Raw genomic sequence first — 17,258 nt, forward strand, 5'->3', positions numbered from 1 at the left:
ACATCTGAAATGCTAAAGCAGATTCTATGTGCTCTAAATAAGATTACCTAGCTTGTAGCATACCTCGGTAACCCATAATGAAACTCGGTAAACCCTTATGTTTACTCTGTTCTTTGACTATTCACTGATAACCTTCTCGGTGACCTCTCTGTGTCTCTGTAATAGTCTTCCTTCATGCATACACACACACATTCCCTCTTTCTAACCCTAGAATCATGCTGTATAAATAGATCTCTTACAGCGGTGATTTAATTCATTGCTTTGATCTTATAAAAGATTCTTTGAATGAATGACTAAACAAAATATCTCATTGGTTAGATTGGCCTTGTAATCATACACAATCTCCTAGTGCAATTTCCAATGCAAAAACGGTTAGATGTGCCTTGATCTTGTAACACATTTTCATGTGCATGTCCAAGTTCAATGTATTTGGTAAAATGTTTCACTCAGTGAATATCCACTCAGTAGCCATGAAACTTTACTCGGTAAACAGCTCAGTGAATACTGCGTTCTGTGACTGCTTTCTTCTGTAACCAACTAGATTGTTCATACCGACTTCTTTGTGTGTACCGACTGCATGATTCGGTAATACTAACTGACTAGAATATATAGTATGACTTTGGATATGAAACTAATGGCAATTTGATAAGTAGTAACAATCTCCCCTTTTGACATTAGTTGAGATGTTTGACAAAAACTACTTACAAAGTCATAACTCAAAAACTATATACTTGCAAAATGACTATACTTGACAATATATACAATAGTCAAAAAAATAGTATATGCAGATATACTCCCCTTATCATTATTCTGTATATAACTCTGAATTTTGCATGTTCGGTTTTGTTCTGTACTTGTGTGCTCTGAATGCTCTGTATATTCTACTCGGTATACTCCCCTTGTATACAATACTCAAAATTGTGTTAACAAAACTGTATTACTCTCCAAATGTAGAATTACTCCCCCTTTGCTGGGCTTTCCTCTTTGTAGTATCATAATATTACTCCCCCTTTTTGACAAACATTAAAAACTTAATTTCCATCCGGAGGCAGTAACTAATCAAAAATAGTCTTGTACTTGGTCTGGGCATTGGTGAGGGCAACTAAGAGTGAGTCCTTGACACTTTCCATTAATGAGTTTTGTGCTTGAATATCAGATAATAGTGATATCAAGCCATCAAGAGTGCTTCCCTCTTGTGTAGTTGATAAGCGTGTAGCTCGGTTGAGTTGTTCCTATACTGATGAGAGATGAGGAAGGAATAATGTTTGAAGGGTCATTATATCCATCCTAATTTTATGCTCTTCATTCCTCAGTTCTAACTATTGAGCCATGAGTTGTTGTAGCTTTTTGTAAAAATTCTGAATTGAATTAGGCTCAATGGTCAACTTAGATGAGAGATCGGTGATCTCTTTCTCAATTGCATCAGTTTTATTTTTGATGTCTTTAATAAATAAAGAAAATGTACACAATTTCTGGAATAAATAAAGAATGTGCTTGAGTTGAGGGGACAACTCAGCAATGAATTTGACAAGTTTTAACTTGCCAACGGCAATTGATTTTTGTACTTCCTCTATCATTTTTGCTGTAAGCTCTTTATCCTTGAGCTTGCTTAAGTACTCAGATGAATCAACTCCAGATGTTTCAATCTGATTGAGGAGTTCATCCAACTGAATATGGATGGCTGCATCGGTTGACACTTTTGCTAATGGTAGCATTTCTGTTAGTAGTGTCCTAACCTTCTGAAGTACTTTATTCTTTTTCTGTATGGCTAGTTGCTTCTCCTGTTTGGCCTTTGCTTTGCATAGTTCATCAAATTTAGTGAGTGCTTGCCCTTTCAGTTTGGAAATGTCTACATTGGGCAACACGATCGGTTTAGATAAGTCAAATTTAAAACCATGCTTTCTCACCTTCTTTTCTTTTCCTTTGGTCTGTGGCACTAAGACAAGTGCTTGTGAGGCTTGCTGGCCCTCAGTAGGTTGCTCAGTAGACACAACACTTTGGTCTATTCCTATGGCCGTTGCAGTGTCTTTGGGTGGCTCGGTGTTAGGGGTCTCAGTTGTAATATTTGCAGTGCTTGTATGTGCTTGAGACATCTGATCTTTGGTTGTATCACCTATAGCTTCAGATTTGTTGCCTTCGGTAGCTTGCTCAGTGTCCTTGGGAGCTTCGGTTGAGACTGGTGGCATCACTGGCAGATAAGGCTGAACTTGATCTAAGACAGATTCACTAGAGACAAGTTTTGCATAAGTGGTGCCTTCAATCAATTTGTATAGTGTCAACCGGGTCTGGACCTTGTTCGGTGACATCTGGATCTTGCTTGGTGACATCAACAATTTCAATTTGAGATTGTTCACCGACATCCTTTTGTTTGAAGATCTCCTACCACTTGGCTTTAGTCTCATTCTCCACATCAATATATAGCCCACTCATCAATTTTAAGGCTCTCTGTTTCACAAGAAATTTAGAATTGTATGTGGTCAGATGCTCCTTGATTTCAGCTATGGACATGTCAGGAAATAGATGGAATAGACTTCTTTCTCTTATTTGTCTCTCCGAATCCATTGCATATTTCCATCTGTTATCAATGTGTGAGTAGAGTTCACTCGGAAGTGACTTTGCTAGTTCTAATGGTGCTAACCAAAACTTCAGAAGTGTACATATGACAACTTCTTCAATCTGTTGTTTCTCATCATTATTCCTAGTCTCATACTTAACATATCTGAATCCTGCAAATCCACCGTATTCTTTAAGATTGGCACAAAAAATTTCAACACTATGAATTTTTACCTTTTTGTTTTTCACAACCTGGAATTTGTTTGCATCATCAGACTCTGTATCACTTGACTCTTTTGCCAAAATGAGTCTTCGAGTAGATTTCTTGTAAGTTTTGGTTACCTTTGAATGGCAACAGTCTTTTGTTTCTTACTCAATGATGCAGCTAATGCTCTGGTGTTGGGTCTCTTTGTTGGTGGAGTCGGTAGGGCCTTCGTGATGTCCTGTTTCTTTCTTTTCAGAACTTTTCCCTTTGGCAACTCTGTGCTCAATGTTATTGCGGCCTCCTGTGCTTTTGAATCCTCTTCGGTAATGGCAAGATTGCCTTTGATAGGTGTAGAGGAGGATTCTTCTCTGAATTTCTCAGATAAAGCCTTTATCATCTTTGTAGCTTTTCTTGTAGCCTTAGGTACTACAATGCTCATTTTTACTTTCTCCTTCACCTCTTCATAGGTTCCATACCTTAGTTCAGTTGCATGCCTTGGCAATGATAGATAGGCATCAATTTGTTGCTATGTAATATCATAATCAATCTCATAACCCATTGGTTGCAATGATTGAGTCCTTGGTTCGACAACATTTACATAGCAATAATCAGTGGCGACTTCAAAACATATATTGTCCTTGTATTTTTTGACCAGCTATGGTGGGATCATGTACCTGTTGTGCATTTTCTCTTCGAATTTGCTGAAGTAATCATCCATGATATCATTAAAGTTATCTCCTAACTTCTTGATATAGTCATTGATCTAATGGGTGATAGGTCGGTGTAGCTCCCATACTACTTTACCGACTAAGGGAAAGAACTTCTCAAAATAGAAAAACATACATACAAGTAGTGAATCGAACTTTAGTGTGTTTGCCGAGTTGTTCTTCTTTGGATTTCTTATTGTGTTCAAGTTCTCAAACAAGTTCTTTAGTAGTAGTTCACATAAGTCTACTTTCATTCCCTTCTTCACTATTTTGTAGGTCAGGTCCACTGCAGCACATGGTACACTGTTTTCCCTTGCAGATGGGAAGAAACAGTAACCAATAACTCTTATTGCAAATTTTAGTTCAGCATCAGTGACATTATTCAATTTCAGTCCTCGGTAATCAGATTCTACTCTGGTTAGACTGATTAGCTCCATTTGTGATATCATTTTCTGTGCACGAGCATGATCATAGATGGGATATCCGGTGATCAAGTGAATGACTTCCTTCATGATCTTGAACGGTTGCTCTTGTAGCCACATGAAATCATCATGTACTCTGCTCAATACAAACTTAACCCATTGGGGTTTGAACACATGGGGATAGACTAGGGCTTCAGTCAATGCCTTGATTTTGATATGCTCAAATTTTCTATCCAGTTTGCCATCACTGCACAGTTCATCATATGTGTCACTAATCTCCACATGACCGAGTTCCTCAACATGGCATTTGGTAAAGAATCTGACATCTTCTACTAACAAGACTTGATCTGGGATGAGTGAAAATGCAGTTTTATCATCCGATTCTGAGGAAACTTTAGGAGTTAGGGAATATTTCAGCGAGGGCTTCTCCACATTTTGGACAACTATAGGGTCTTGGATCTTGGGTGCCATGGTAGATTTTGGGTAAGATTCAACAAGTTATCCTTAGGGTTTACAAGTGACTGACTCTTCACACTCGGTAGACAATAGCAATTTGACTAGATCGAAAACCAGCTAAATAGTGTGAATAGATTGATGTCAATACCTCAAAATTTTCTCTGAATGAAGTTTGAGCACTTTGATTCACTCTACTCTACTTCTCGAAAACTTGGGTGAATGAAAATGACCGAGAAAACACTTTTAAGTACTCAAAAATACTTTATCGGGCTCCGTGCAAGTTAGGTCAAGATATTAAATGCACTCGGTTCACCTTTTACTAATTTACTCTTTTTCTGTTTTCACCGAGTACCCAACTTTGCTTTAATAACCGACTTGACAAGTTTCCTGTATAGTATATAAACTGACTAATTGCATCTTAACTATGCAGATTTTGAATTCTGTACATAATAGAATAGGAATTGTTATGATTTAACTTTTAAACAATGCAGTCCCTTCATACCTTTCCTTGACTAATTTGAAATAGGTGCACCTAACTCGGTAGGTAAGGTGCTTTCTTCATCAAACATAATTTCTTTCTTTTTCCAAATCATCTTGAATTTTTCTTTTATTTCTTCAGTGTCTCTTCTCGGTTGATCTCTGCAATCTCTAGCTAAATGTCCAGCTTTGTGAAAATGAAAACATGCAATACCAAGGTTTCTCCATGATCTCTGATTGTTCATTCCAAATCTTATAAAATAGTTGGCACTTATATGTCCATATCTTCCACAACATTCACACCATATCCTTGTATTGTAATCCCATGGTACTATTGCATATTGTTGGTAAGGATCTGTGTGAGTTCAGTAACCTCCAGTGTTTTCTTGGTGTGGATACTTCATGTAGTTCTTTTGCTTAAACCAACACTTCTCGGTACTATGTCCATATCTATTGCAGTTTTTACAAAACACTTTGAATTTTGCCTCCTTATAGTTGTTAACAGACTTTGTCCTACATTGATTAGGTGTGTGACTATATTTATTGCAATTGTAACAATATCCATTAGACTTAGAGATATTCGATTGCTTACCTTTTCTGATCTAGCATATGTTGACAGTATGACCTTGATTTCCACAGTAGTAGCAAATATGCTTCTTCCTTTTGATGTTATTCCTTTTTCCAGCTTGTTTTGATGATTCTCCTCTCTCGGTAGTATGAATTCCTTTCTCGGTAGAGTCTTTTCCTTTATAACTGAGTCCTCCATCTTTGTAGAGTCTTCTTGTATTCAGTTTCTCATCCAACATCTTTGATGCTTCATAACTTTTCTCCAATGATTCTTTGGATTTCTTCTCAGTTTCAAGTTCACCAGTCAACCTTGATACTTCAAGTTTCAATGATTGATTTTCATCATTCTTCAGAATTGCTTCATGATGTGCATAACTTAGTTGATCTGTCATATTTTGTTGAATACCAGTTAACCTTATGATTTCATCATCCTTATCAGATACTAGAGCTTCAAGTTGTTGTTTCTCTCTTTGTAGATCTCTTGCTTTATCCTAAGTTGTCCTTAATGCATCTAGATTTTCAGTCATCTGTGTACTGAAATGTTCATGTTCTCTTTTCATTGCTTTTAGTTGATCAGCCAATGCTTTGTTATTTTCTTTCAACATTCCAATCATTTCTTCAGTCTCTTTAGATATATTGTTCTCAAATGATGTCTTGATTTGTTCCACTAGCTCTTGAGAATCCTGCAAGTCATCAGATAATCTTCTCCTTACTTTTAGAGATTTTTGCATTTGCCTCTGCATGTCTGCAATCACTTGATTTGCATTATCCAGCTCTTCTTGAAGATGCACAATCCTCCGAGATTGTTTGTAGCCTTCCATTGCTAAGATCTTTCTCTTTAGGTAGTTAAACCCTTTTCCAAGATTCAAGCTCTAATACCGATTGTTAGGCCCAATATGGAAAGCTAATGTACTGAGAGGGGAGGGGTGAATCAGTACTCCAAAACTTTTCTTCAATAATAACCTTACTGTTATGCATAAATAGAATAGTGTAGTAACATAAAATAAAACTAAAATCAACAAATAACAATCATACATGATTCACTCCATAACACATATATTTTGGTCACGTAGAAACTCTTGGTTAGAGAGAAAAACTATGGTGGGGATGGCACCCACAACTTCACTACTGTAATAATAAAGAATGCTCGGTTAGAGCTACATTTAGCTATTTCTGATAGCTTACCCTGTTAGGAGTATCAAGATCAGTTAGATCTACCTTACGAAAGGATTTTACAACACTATATAAGTGTAGCACCTGGTTAAAGGATTTACAATTTATAGACTTGGTTAGAGTTTTTTACCCTGTTAAAGGTTTCTTATACAACTTCAAAATATTACAATAAAATCATTACAAATATCTGCAACTTTACATCTGAAATGCTAAAGTAGATTCTATGTGCCTAGAATAAGATTACCTAGCTTGTAGCATACCTCGGTAACCCATAATGAAACTCAGTAAACCCTTCTATTTACTCTATTCTTCGATTGTTCACTGATAACCTTCTCGGTGACCTCTCTGTGCCTCTGTAACAATCTTCCTTCATGCATACACACACACATTCCCTCTTTCTAACCCTAGAATCATGTTGTATAAATAGATCTCTTACAGCGGTGATTTAATTCATTGCTTCGATCTTATAAAATATTCTTCGAATGAATGACTAAACAAAATATCACATTGGTTAGATTGACCTTGTAATCATACACAATCTCCTAGTGCAATTTCCAATGCAAAAATGGTTAGATGTGCCTCGATCTTGTAACACGTTTTCATGTGCATGTCCAAGTTCAATGTATCTAGTAAAACATTTCACTCGGTGAATATCAACTTGGTGAGTTAACTTTACCACTCGGTAGCCATGAAACTTTACTCGGTAAACAGCTCGGTGAATGCTGCATTCTGTGACTGCTTTCTTCTGTAACTGACTAGACTGTTCATACCAACTTCTTTGTGTGTACCAACTGCATGATTCGGTAATACTAACTGACTAGAATATATAGTATGACTTTGGATATGAAACTAATGGAAATTTGATAAGTAGTAACAGGGAACCTACCCACAGTAAGATGATACTCTGTAGTGGTATGTGGAAATATTACAATGGGGAATGCACATGCATTTAGGCACACTACCTAGATATCACTGCTCAAAAGATATTTTCCCAAAAGGCTACAACCCTCACGAAAGTCTCACTAACTTACAATAAGATTCAAACTACAATCTAGAAGAAATGAACTGAAATAATAGCATCTCCAAATGCTTTATTACAATTTTGATTAAGCACAGTTGTCTACACTGCAACACCAATCTCACCTCAACCTAAACACCAAATTATAAATCACTTGTTTGCACGTACACCGCTTTCTAATAATGCATACACAACATCGATACCCAAACTACTTGAATAACTCACCTATATATAGAATTCATCAACCTTGATAACAAGGTCAAGTAAACCCTCAACCCTCAATTACAAAGTTACATCACATGATACAAAGATCAACCACTAGACCAATATAAAGATTTACATAGCATATCATGGTCCTAATTCAAGTTCCCAAATGATCAGCTCCATCGGAAACCATGCTAATATCAACCGCAACATGCTACAACACCAAAAATATCGCATAACACAAAAATCAATACCAGTTGATGAAAACCACCAAAAAATCACACAACGATCAATGCGGATTGCCAAAACAAATAGGAAATGACTAGGAAATACAAGAAAGCATGTTATAATTATCCAGAATAGCAACACCAACACCACTTTTCAAATATTCATTTGTCAATGTCTAGAAGCTCAAGAACACAACCAATCAACAACTGTCATGAAGAAAGATAACTTGCAGAGCACCAAATCATGAACCATCTAAAATGAAGATACACAAGACCATCCAAAATAATATCTCAGAGTCTCAACACAAGATCTTATCACGCTGGAATATATCAGAGGAAATATCAACCTTTGCAAAATACTGATCAACAAAACCAAACTCAAAACCGGATCAGAAGATCTTTCCAAGTACATCAAATCAAATCATAGGAATATGTTGACATCAATGACAACATCATATCCTATCAACAACAATGAACAACCATATCCAACATTGTGGGCCTCTTCAAAAGGCCATAAGAGTTTTCATAGAGTTTCCTAGGAGTTTTGTTTTCTCCCACATGGCTCTATTGGTCTTGGGCTCCTCTCTACCTAGTGGCAAGGAATGGATCCTTATATTTTGAACACTTGAATATTGAGAGGGGGTGGTTAATAAATCTTAACAAAAATATTTCACTTATTAGTTATTCATTCATCTTCAATGATTTAAACAACAAGAATAGAGAGAAACCAAAAACACACAACCACAACATCAGATTTACGTGGAAAACTCCACAAGAGAAAAACCACAGTGAGAAAATTTTATTGGATCTATTGTACAAATACAACTTCACAAGTGAAAACAACAATACAACTCCCTTAAGACAAGTCTTTTCAAATATTGACAATTTGAGGTATTATAGAAATACATCTCTCATATAGATGGTACAATTCTCTTATTTCATCTGCTATTTCATTATCACATTGTCTTGGAAATGATTTAATCTTATATAGACATCCTCTGCAACTTCTCATTTCATGAACTAGGTTGGCTCAAAGATAGTTTATATTTAAAATTTAAAATTACTTTGTTAGTTTGCCTCAAACACTTTTATCATGAAAGATAACAAGTTGCAGATCAAAATTAGGCTCAATCAAGCCCAAAAACATTTCAACATATATTCCAAAGCAAGTGTAAACATTCAAAATCGTACCATTAATAAGAGTATAAGCCCTATCGGCTCAACAATATCAAATCATCAAAATGGTCAACTTCAATTTATTTTCTCTTTCAAAGAGAGACAAGGACTTCCATATGGATCGAGATATGAGCATTTTATACCTTCAAAGTGTCCCTACAATATTCTTTTATAGTATGTAATAGTTATGTGCTAGCACAAGTAGACATACAACTTATACTAATGAAAATAGAGTATACTAGTCCGACGGTATACATTGGCACAATGGAAAATGAACTTGCGATACCTCAAAACATTTAGAACTTAAATAGTACATTCCTTATACTTCTCTGGTCATGTCCACAAATATTCATAACCATATCTATCAATTCGAAGGATTGTGAAGTATTCTAACTAGCTTCCAAGACACTTTACTTTTCCTTGGTGCAATCTAGAGAACATACAACTGTAACTTTCTCTTTAGAAGATGCTATGATATGAAAACCTTAACATATACTCTTGAATGATTGACAAGATTAACTTTAGAACCAAAAGAAAATTTGTTGCAATGTGAAGGAATGTAGACCAAATTATAGAGATATTATCTAAGGAAAAATGCATTGCTCATGTCTTAGACAATTTTCTAAAAGCACAAGTGAAGATAGAGACACAAATTATTTTTTGATGTTTACTTGACTCCTTCAAGCATACAAGAGCCAACCTATATGATTCCACACTTAAAACACTCATAGCATGAGGAAGTTCATCATAAAATTCAAAAGATAAGGTACAATTTCCTTCAATTATGTGCCAATGACTTAATCATATGACTATCAAAGATGAGGCACAATTGTTGCGCAATATATGAAACCAATATAAACTTTAGAGGATGTGGTGCAATAAATACTTACAATACTTCCAGGTTGCTTTCCTAACCTCAAACACGCTGACTCATCAACCATATGTATTCTATGTATGCATCAGAGCATCTACACCCATCCATCTCTTATTTACATATGTATCATCCAACATTTTTCCATACCATATGTTGACATCAATTACAACATATTGCAACACTTTGTGGCAAATGGATTGTTTATGTTATTTATGGCAATGAAGCCTAGAAAATTCTCCTCATGCATTGCATTTTTCTCTAGTCAACCTACCTACTTTTAAGGGGACTAGTTTTCAAGCCCTTATAATTAAGAAAGATGTTGTTCACATTAAAGACATCTTTGTGGCCAGAAGCATCTAGCATAAATGGGAAGCCAACAAACTCTAGCTTTGGTATGCTGACTTTAGCTTTTGAGATGGTATTTCTTTCAAGTAGCATAATCTCTAACAGTCTCTTCCTATTTAGATTCAGGGGTTTCCCATTGCTTGTATACCTTGGGTTTGTGCCTTGCATGTTCACAAGTGAGGCATTCACACCCTCCGCAATTTTTTTTCTACAGCCTCGATGAATCTTTGTTCCTGGGAAGATATGAAAACCCAGTACTGGATTTCTTGGCTAGATCGAGAGAGATTTAACATTATTTTGTTAGTTCTACCTCTAAATATGCTACACAAAATTGGCATTTATTCAATAAAGCCTTGGTGGAAAGACAGACATTGATCTCCCGACATTTCTTTCTATAATTATAAGCCATATCCAGGCTATCACTGTCTTTCTCTACACCTTCATGTGGTTCTTACTTTGAATCTTTGGTGGCACTTACAATTGCCTATGTTTTACAACAACAATTTCATAACTTTTGATCTACTATCATTAAGCCTAAGCTCGCTCATTTTGATTTTTGTATTCCTTTCCAAGGATTTCCTTTAATCTCTTAATCTCTGCATATAGGAGTCATGGACCCTCATCCATGTTATTGTCAACTAGTCTTTCAAACATCTCTTATGCGTCTATTGTTTTGCTCAAAATTTGTGGAGTTGAATTCATGAATTTTTTTTCCCCTTCCAACTAGAGTCATTGTCCTTGCATATGCTTCTTCTAGGGTATCAACCTTGCTTCCCTTTCAAGTATACCCAAATTTGGCATACTTTCAAGGTGGAGATTCTATTTACTTTATGAAAATATAGTAAGGTTGTTTTATTTTCTCACAGCTTTATTGCCATTAATGTTTTGATTTTTACTAAAGTGTGTATTTGCAACAATGTGATGCTTTAGATGTAAGTACAGGTCGACAAGGTGGCACTAGAGGTTGCTCACCATTAGGAGCTTCTTGAACACAAGGGTAATGTCCCTTGTATAGTGGCTTGGGTCCCTCCCAACACCTCTACCTCTCGCAGCTACTTCCCACCTTGTGGTTCTATTTCTTTAGCTCAACATTCTTAGACCCCTCTATCCTAGGCTCCTTTCCACCACATGGGTAGAGGGAGAGGTTCTTCTTGGTATCACTCTATCTCTCCTCTACACAAAGGATTTACCTTTGCATGGTTTTTAGGGGTGCGGGGTCATTTTTTGGTGGTGGTAGTGAGTGGTTAGATTCTAGTGGTGGTCAAAGTTGGCCTAATTATGATGAATACTAAGAGGGGGGGTGAATTAGTATGCCAAAAATCACTGTACTTAAACACTTTACTAGTCTAGCAGTAAACCGGTAAAATAGTTTAGCAAACAAATCGGTTAGCACACATGCAAACCAAATAGCAAATAATCCATTCACCCATAGAAGCACAATCACCATAACACAAGAGATTTTGACATGGAAACCCAAATGGGAAAAACCATGGTGAGATGAAACTCACAAGTAACTATCTACAGAATAGGAACCAGACTGGTTAAGGTCATACAATGTTCTTTACCAAAATAGATCCTATTAGGAATCTCAATCTCTGTTAGGAGATAAGTCCGATTAAAGACTAGCTTGCTAGAGGATTTTACATCCACAGATGTGAACCACCTTGTTAGAGGATTTACAAAAGGATTTTTGGGCCTACCTGGTTAAGGGCTTCAGACTTGTCGAAGATGTGAGTAATCAACAAGTGAGTGATATAGCAAATAGAAAACATTTCTTGGTTAGATCCTTGATAGCTCATTCCTAATGCATTCCAACATTACTTTAGTCTTCAACACATTCACACTCTACCTTCTCTCATAGACTTGAACTTCTCTTCTATAATCACACTTACAAAAACTCATCAACCATCTTAAACCCTAGCAACAACCTAAAACCCTAGACATGATGTCTTTATAAAGGAATCTGATTTCTAGTCGGTCCAATAGGTTTACAATACAATTTTCTAGTTTCAGTGCATCTAGACATATTTGGTAACATGACACAAAAGCACCGCCAGAGTGTCGGCACTGCAAAACAATCGGTGGATGGTAACTCATTGCAAAATTTCAGTTGGTAACTCATCATAGAGTATTACCGGTTCATACAAAATACTGGTTTAAGCAAAATACCGGTTGCCAGTTTGACAAAATGAAGACTGGGAAATATGAGTTGTGCCATTTCATCCCTTCGTACTGCTTGATATCCTCGAACCACTTGGGGTCTTCATACCGCTTGAGACCGGTAAAAACTTTATGCAAAACACTGATAGTCTAAAGACTATAATACATCATACCAGTTGGAACAAATACTGGTTGAGCTTTAACTCATACATACAAAAAGTGATCTCAAATCAAGTGTGTGTCCATTAATGACAATCACAACATCAATTATTAAAAATGCCAACAATCTCCCCCTTTGGCATTGATGGCAATACTTAGGATAATTTTGACATCTAAGTGTTTTACAACAAAAATATGCCATACTCAAAATTACTCCCCCTAAGTATATACACTATCCCTTTTGCAGAAAATACAATGTATACTACTCCTTAACAGAAATAACATGAAAGTATACATCAAAACATCAAAATTTATACTTCTCCCTCTTTGCCAACAATGACAAAAACATTGCAGACTAACCCCTGTTTCATTAGTATTAAAACTGATTTAAAGTCCTGCAAAAATTGCTTCATGGATAAGGTCCATGACTCAAGTAGGGAGGTAGCCACCTCTTTCTCTATCTGCATCTGGGAGAAATGTTCTTTAATGGCATCCATGGTACTCATCTCTTGAGTAACCATTAGGGCATCTATATTGAGGTAGCATTTCTAGAGAATTTGCAGTCTTGGTAGTAGGACCAGTTGAAGTTCCTGCAAATTTCATGTCTGGTTGCTTATCTCTGCCTCTAGTCTTGTAGAATGAAGTTGAAACAGGTGAGTAGTTTGGCCATATGTGGAGAAGGAGTCATATGGCATCTTGAAGGTGCTAATAAATGATTGCATATCAGTTTGCAGTTTGTCCTTCTGAGTGAGCACATCATCACAGAATAAATGAGGTTGGCAAATCTTGGTGAGTAGTAAATTGCCCTCATCCATTGCATCTCTAATGTACTTCTGTCCCTTCTGAAGATCAGACCAGAGCTCTGTTAACTTTCTCACCAAGGCAGTGTCCAAAGCCTTTTGATGTTCCTTCTTGGCATTTGCTTCTGCAACCTCGTCCAGCCTTTGCACCTAGTCTTCTACAACTGTGCATAGGAGCTACAATTGTGCAAGTGAGGAATCGGTACTGGGGAGGTTCATACTGAGTATCAAACCGATAAGAGTGTCCACCGCAGCTTGGATCACATCTTGCTCCTTTTTCCTCCTTATCACTTCCAGGCGTTCTTGAGCAACCTTAATGCTCTGCAACAACTCAAATTCGTTGGTGGACTGGAGGTCAATGGGACTAGTAATGTCAGCCAGTTTAGCCTGACTACCAGTTGCCATTGGGGTCTCCATCTATGTGCTCTTTATCGTTGCTTCCTTGTCCTTGGATTTTTTCTTATCTTCTTGAGCCTTCCTCTGCTCCTCTTCTTCTTTCTTTCTTCCCTTCTTCTTATCTCTTCTCTTCATCTTTTTGCTTTGTCTCTTCTTCATCCTTCTTCTTCTCCTCTTCCTTCTTCCTCTTTTCCTCTTCCTGTTTCTTCTCTTCCTCTTTCCGCTTCTCCTGTTCTTTCTTTTCCTCTTCCTTCTTCTTCTTCTTCTCTTCCTCTTGTTTCTTATTTTCCTCTTCTCTTTTGTTCTTCTCCTCTTCTTTTCTCTTATCCTCTTCCTTTTTCCTCTTTTCCTCCTCTTCCTCTTTCTTCTTTTTCTCCTCTTTTCTCTTATCCTCTTCCTCTTTCCTCTTTTCCTCTTCCTCTTTCCTCTTTTCCTCTTCTTTTCTCTTATCCTCTTCATCTGCCTGTTTCTTCTTTTCTGCTTCCTGTTGCTTCTTTTCTTCTTTTTCCTGCTTCTCATGTCCCATTCCTTCTAATGGTGTCCCCTGAGCAAATTTTTCACCATCTAAGGCATCAATGTCAATGGGTTCCATTTGTTCAGTGACCGGTTCCCCTTCACTATCATATACTTCATCCGTTTTTGATATTTTCGGTTCTTGCTCAGCCTTCTTGTTGGCTTGACGTGCTTCATGAGTATGTACAATAGTCATCATATGAAGATGAGTGTCTTTTTCAACACATCAATTCTCCCTTCTAATAACTAGAGTCTTCTCCTTCTAGTGAAGAAGAGTCCTTTGTTTTGGTTAATGACTTCAAATAGCTCAGAATTGGATAGGTCAAGAAAGTATTGGGCAGATACTTTCTCCCTTATTTCCTATTCCTTCTCTATGGCAATGCGCCATTTGTTGTCTAAAGAATTATACAAAGAATCTGGTGTCTCAGATCTAATTTCTGAAGGCGACCAGTAATTAACACACAAATACTTAATGATTTCATGTTCAACTTCTTCCTTTTCATCATCATTGAAGTCATCAAAAAAATCAATTAAATCATTCAGTAATTTTCTCCTAATATTCTTTATAGTTCTTTGACAATGTGTCATAGGTTTGTAAGAAGAAATATCAATATTTACCAGTGCAGATGATGTCGATTCACTCTTTGTCTTTTTCCTCGCTTGCCTAGTCTTTTTAGGATTTTCTTCAGAGACAATGTCCTTTGAGTCCGGTGTATTTCTTTTTGTCTTTCGCTTCCTCTCAAAGAATTTGGTAGGTGTCGCTTCCGGTTTCTTCTTAGCTAGTGACTGCTTGGTCACTTTGGGACTAGCTGCAGTAATTGGTGCCGATGTTGAAGGCACTGTCTTTCCTTTCTTTACTGACAGTTCTACAACTGGTGTAACCCTTTCCAAATAGGTGTCGGTTCTCTTTGCCTTAGGATCAAGGGGTGAGGTGATTAGGGTAGAAGCATACCCGTCCAGCATATCATACATTACCTCATAGCCCATAGGCTCCACTTCTTCATGTCTGGGCTCAACAGCCTCCATTATGCATGCATCCACTTTGATGGTGAAGCAAATGTCTTCCTCATACTTTTTTACTATATCACCGAATATTCTTATCCTTTGGCTCATCTTGCATCTGAACTCATTAAAGTATTTGTTCAGTACTTCTAGATAGCCGGTTCCAACTGCTTGTAGGCTTTCCTTGATTTGCTTTGTCACCGGTTGGTCAGCAGACCACTGAATGTCACCTACTCCTGGAAAAGCCTTGGAAGTAAAAGAACAACCCAACCAGTAGTTGTCCGAACTTAAATATCAGTGCATTGTCCTGTTTGATCAAATTAAGATTCAACAGAAGTTATCTTTGCATACAAGTGCACGGATCAAACGATGCATCTTCCTTGATCATCCTGTAGGCGGCATTTACCACTGCAGTAGAGACAGAATTAATTCTGCTAGCCGAGAACATCTGGTAACCTATCACCATGCAAGCATACTTGACCAGATCATCCTTGATTGAGTTGACGGTCATTCCACGTGAGTTGCTCACTGAACTGGTGAGCTTGGACATTTCAGTCTTGCTGACCTTACTTAGGGCTAGTACTTCCCCTATGTTATAGAAACTGGTGATGACATGAATTTCTTCTGGTGTGATATCATGCATCTGTTCTAAGTACATCTTATCACTATGTACCCTGCTTAGAATAATGCGAATGTGATCATCCAAAAATTCTTCAAGAAAATAAACTGCGTTGTGAAGTTTCTTCTTTTCCAAAATGCTAAATTTTGGTTTAATCTTCTTATCCTTCCCGCATAACAAACTTAACTAGGAGTGGATCACAAGAGACCCTAGGTCTTCAATTTTACAGTCTATGTAATCAGAAATGCCTTCTTCTACTATAACACCAACAGGTATTTGAGATAGGGCATTGTATTTTGAATTCTGTTGAATGAAGTCCATAGAATCAATGGGTGCAATAGAGCTAGCATGTGATGCAGAAGCCATGATAAACGGGGAATTTTGAAAAATACCTTCGTAGATCAAAATTTAGGGCTTCATAATTTGAACTTCGCTTCACACTCCTTTGGTTACTGAAATACCGCTTTGCATTCTACACTTCTCCAATAGATGATTGCCTCAGATTCTTCTTCAGGATTTTGATAAATTCTTTGAATCGTAGTGTTAATCTCTTTTCTTCGCTCTAAACTTGAAAAATTTCTTCGCTCGAAAAATGATTAGTGAGAAATGATTTGAAAATTCCTTTTAAACAGGTTCTCCACCTACCATAATAAATGCTCCACTATTAGGGCGTAGACCCTAATTTGCCTTTTACCATTTCCGGTCTTCTGCCAATCTGACAGGTATCTCATACCGGTTAAGGTCTTTTATCAGTGTCAACCGGGGGTTCGAGATATTTCACCGTTTGCTCCCCCAAAGCTTTTTGTACCTTAGTTTCCTGGTTCTGAAATTTCCACACTAGGTGCAGAAACCGGTTCTTCTTGCAATACTCCTAGTTTCTTTTTCCAGGTTTTGTTCATATCCGCTTGAATAGTTTCAATATCAATCTTTCCTTCTAGAGTGATCATTATGTCATCTAATATACTCTTTCTTTCTTTGCAGAATCTTGTTGTATGACTTGGTTTGTTGCAGTGATAGCAAACCATTCCAGGTGCTCTCCAAGGTCCATTATTCATGTTACCGTTCTTCCTCCTGCATGTTGCAGTAGTGTGACCATGACAATAACAAATCAAATAGTTTTCTCTCCATCTAGTTGTCGCTTGATAGCCACCACTACCTGACTGATGATTAAAGGTATTAAACCGACTGGGATTCCGGTTCACAAA

Source organism: Cryptomeria japonica, chromosome 9, assembly GCF_030272615.1.
Source record: "Cryptomeria japonica chromosome 9, Sugi_1.0, whole genome shotgun sequence".
NCBI classification, from domain to species: domain Eukaryota; kingdom Viridiplantae; phylum Streptophyta; class Pinopsida; order Cupressales; family Cupressaceae; genus Cryptomeria; species Cryptomeria japonica.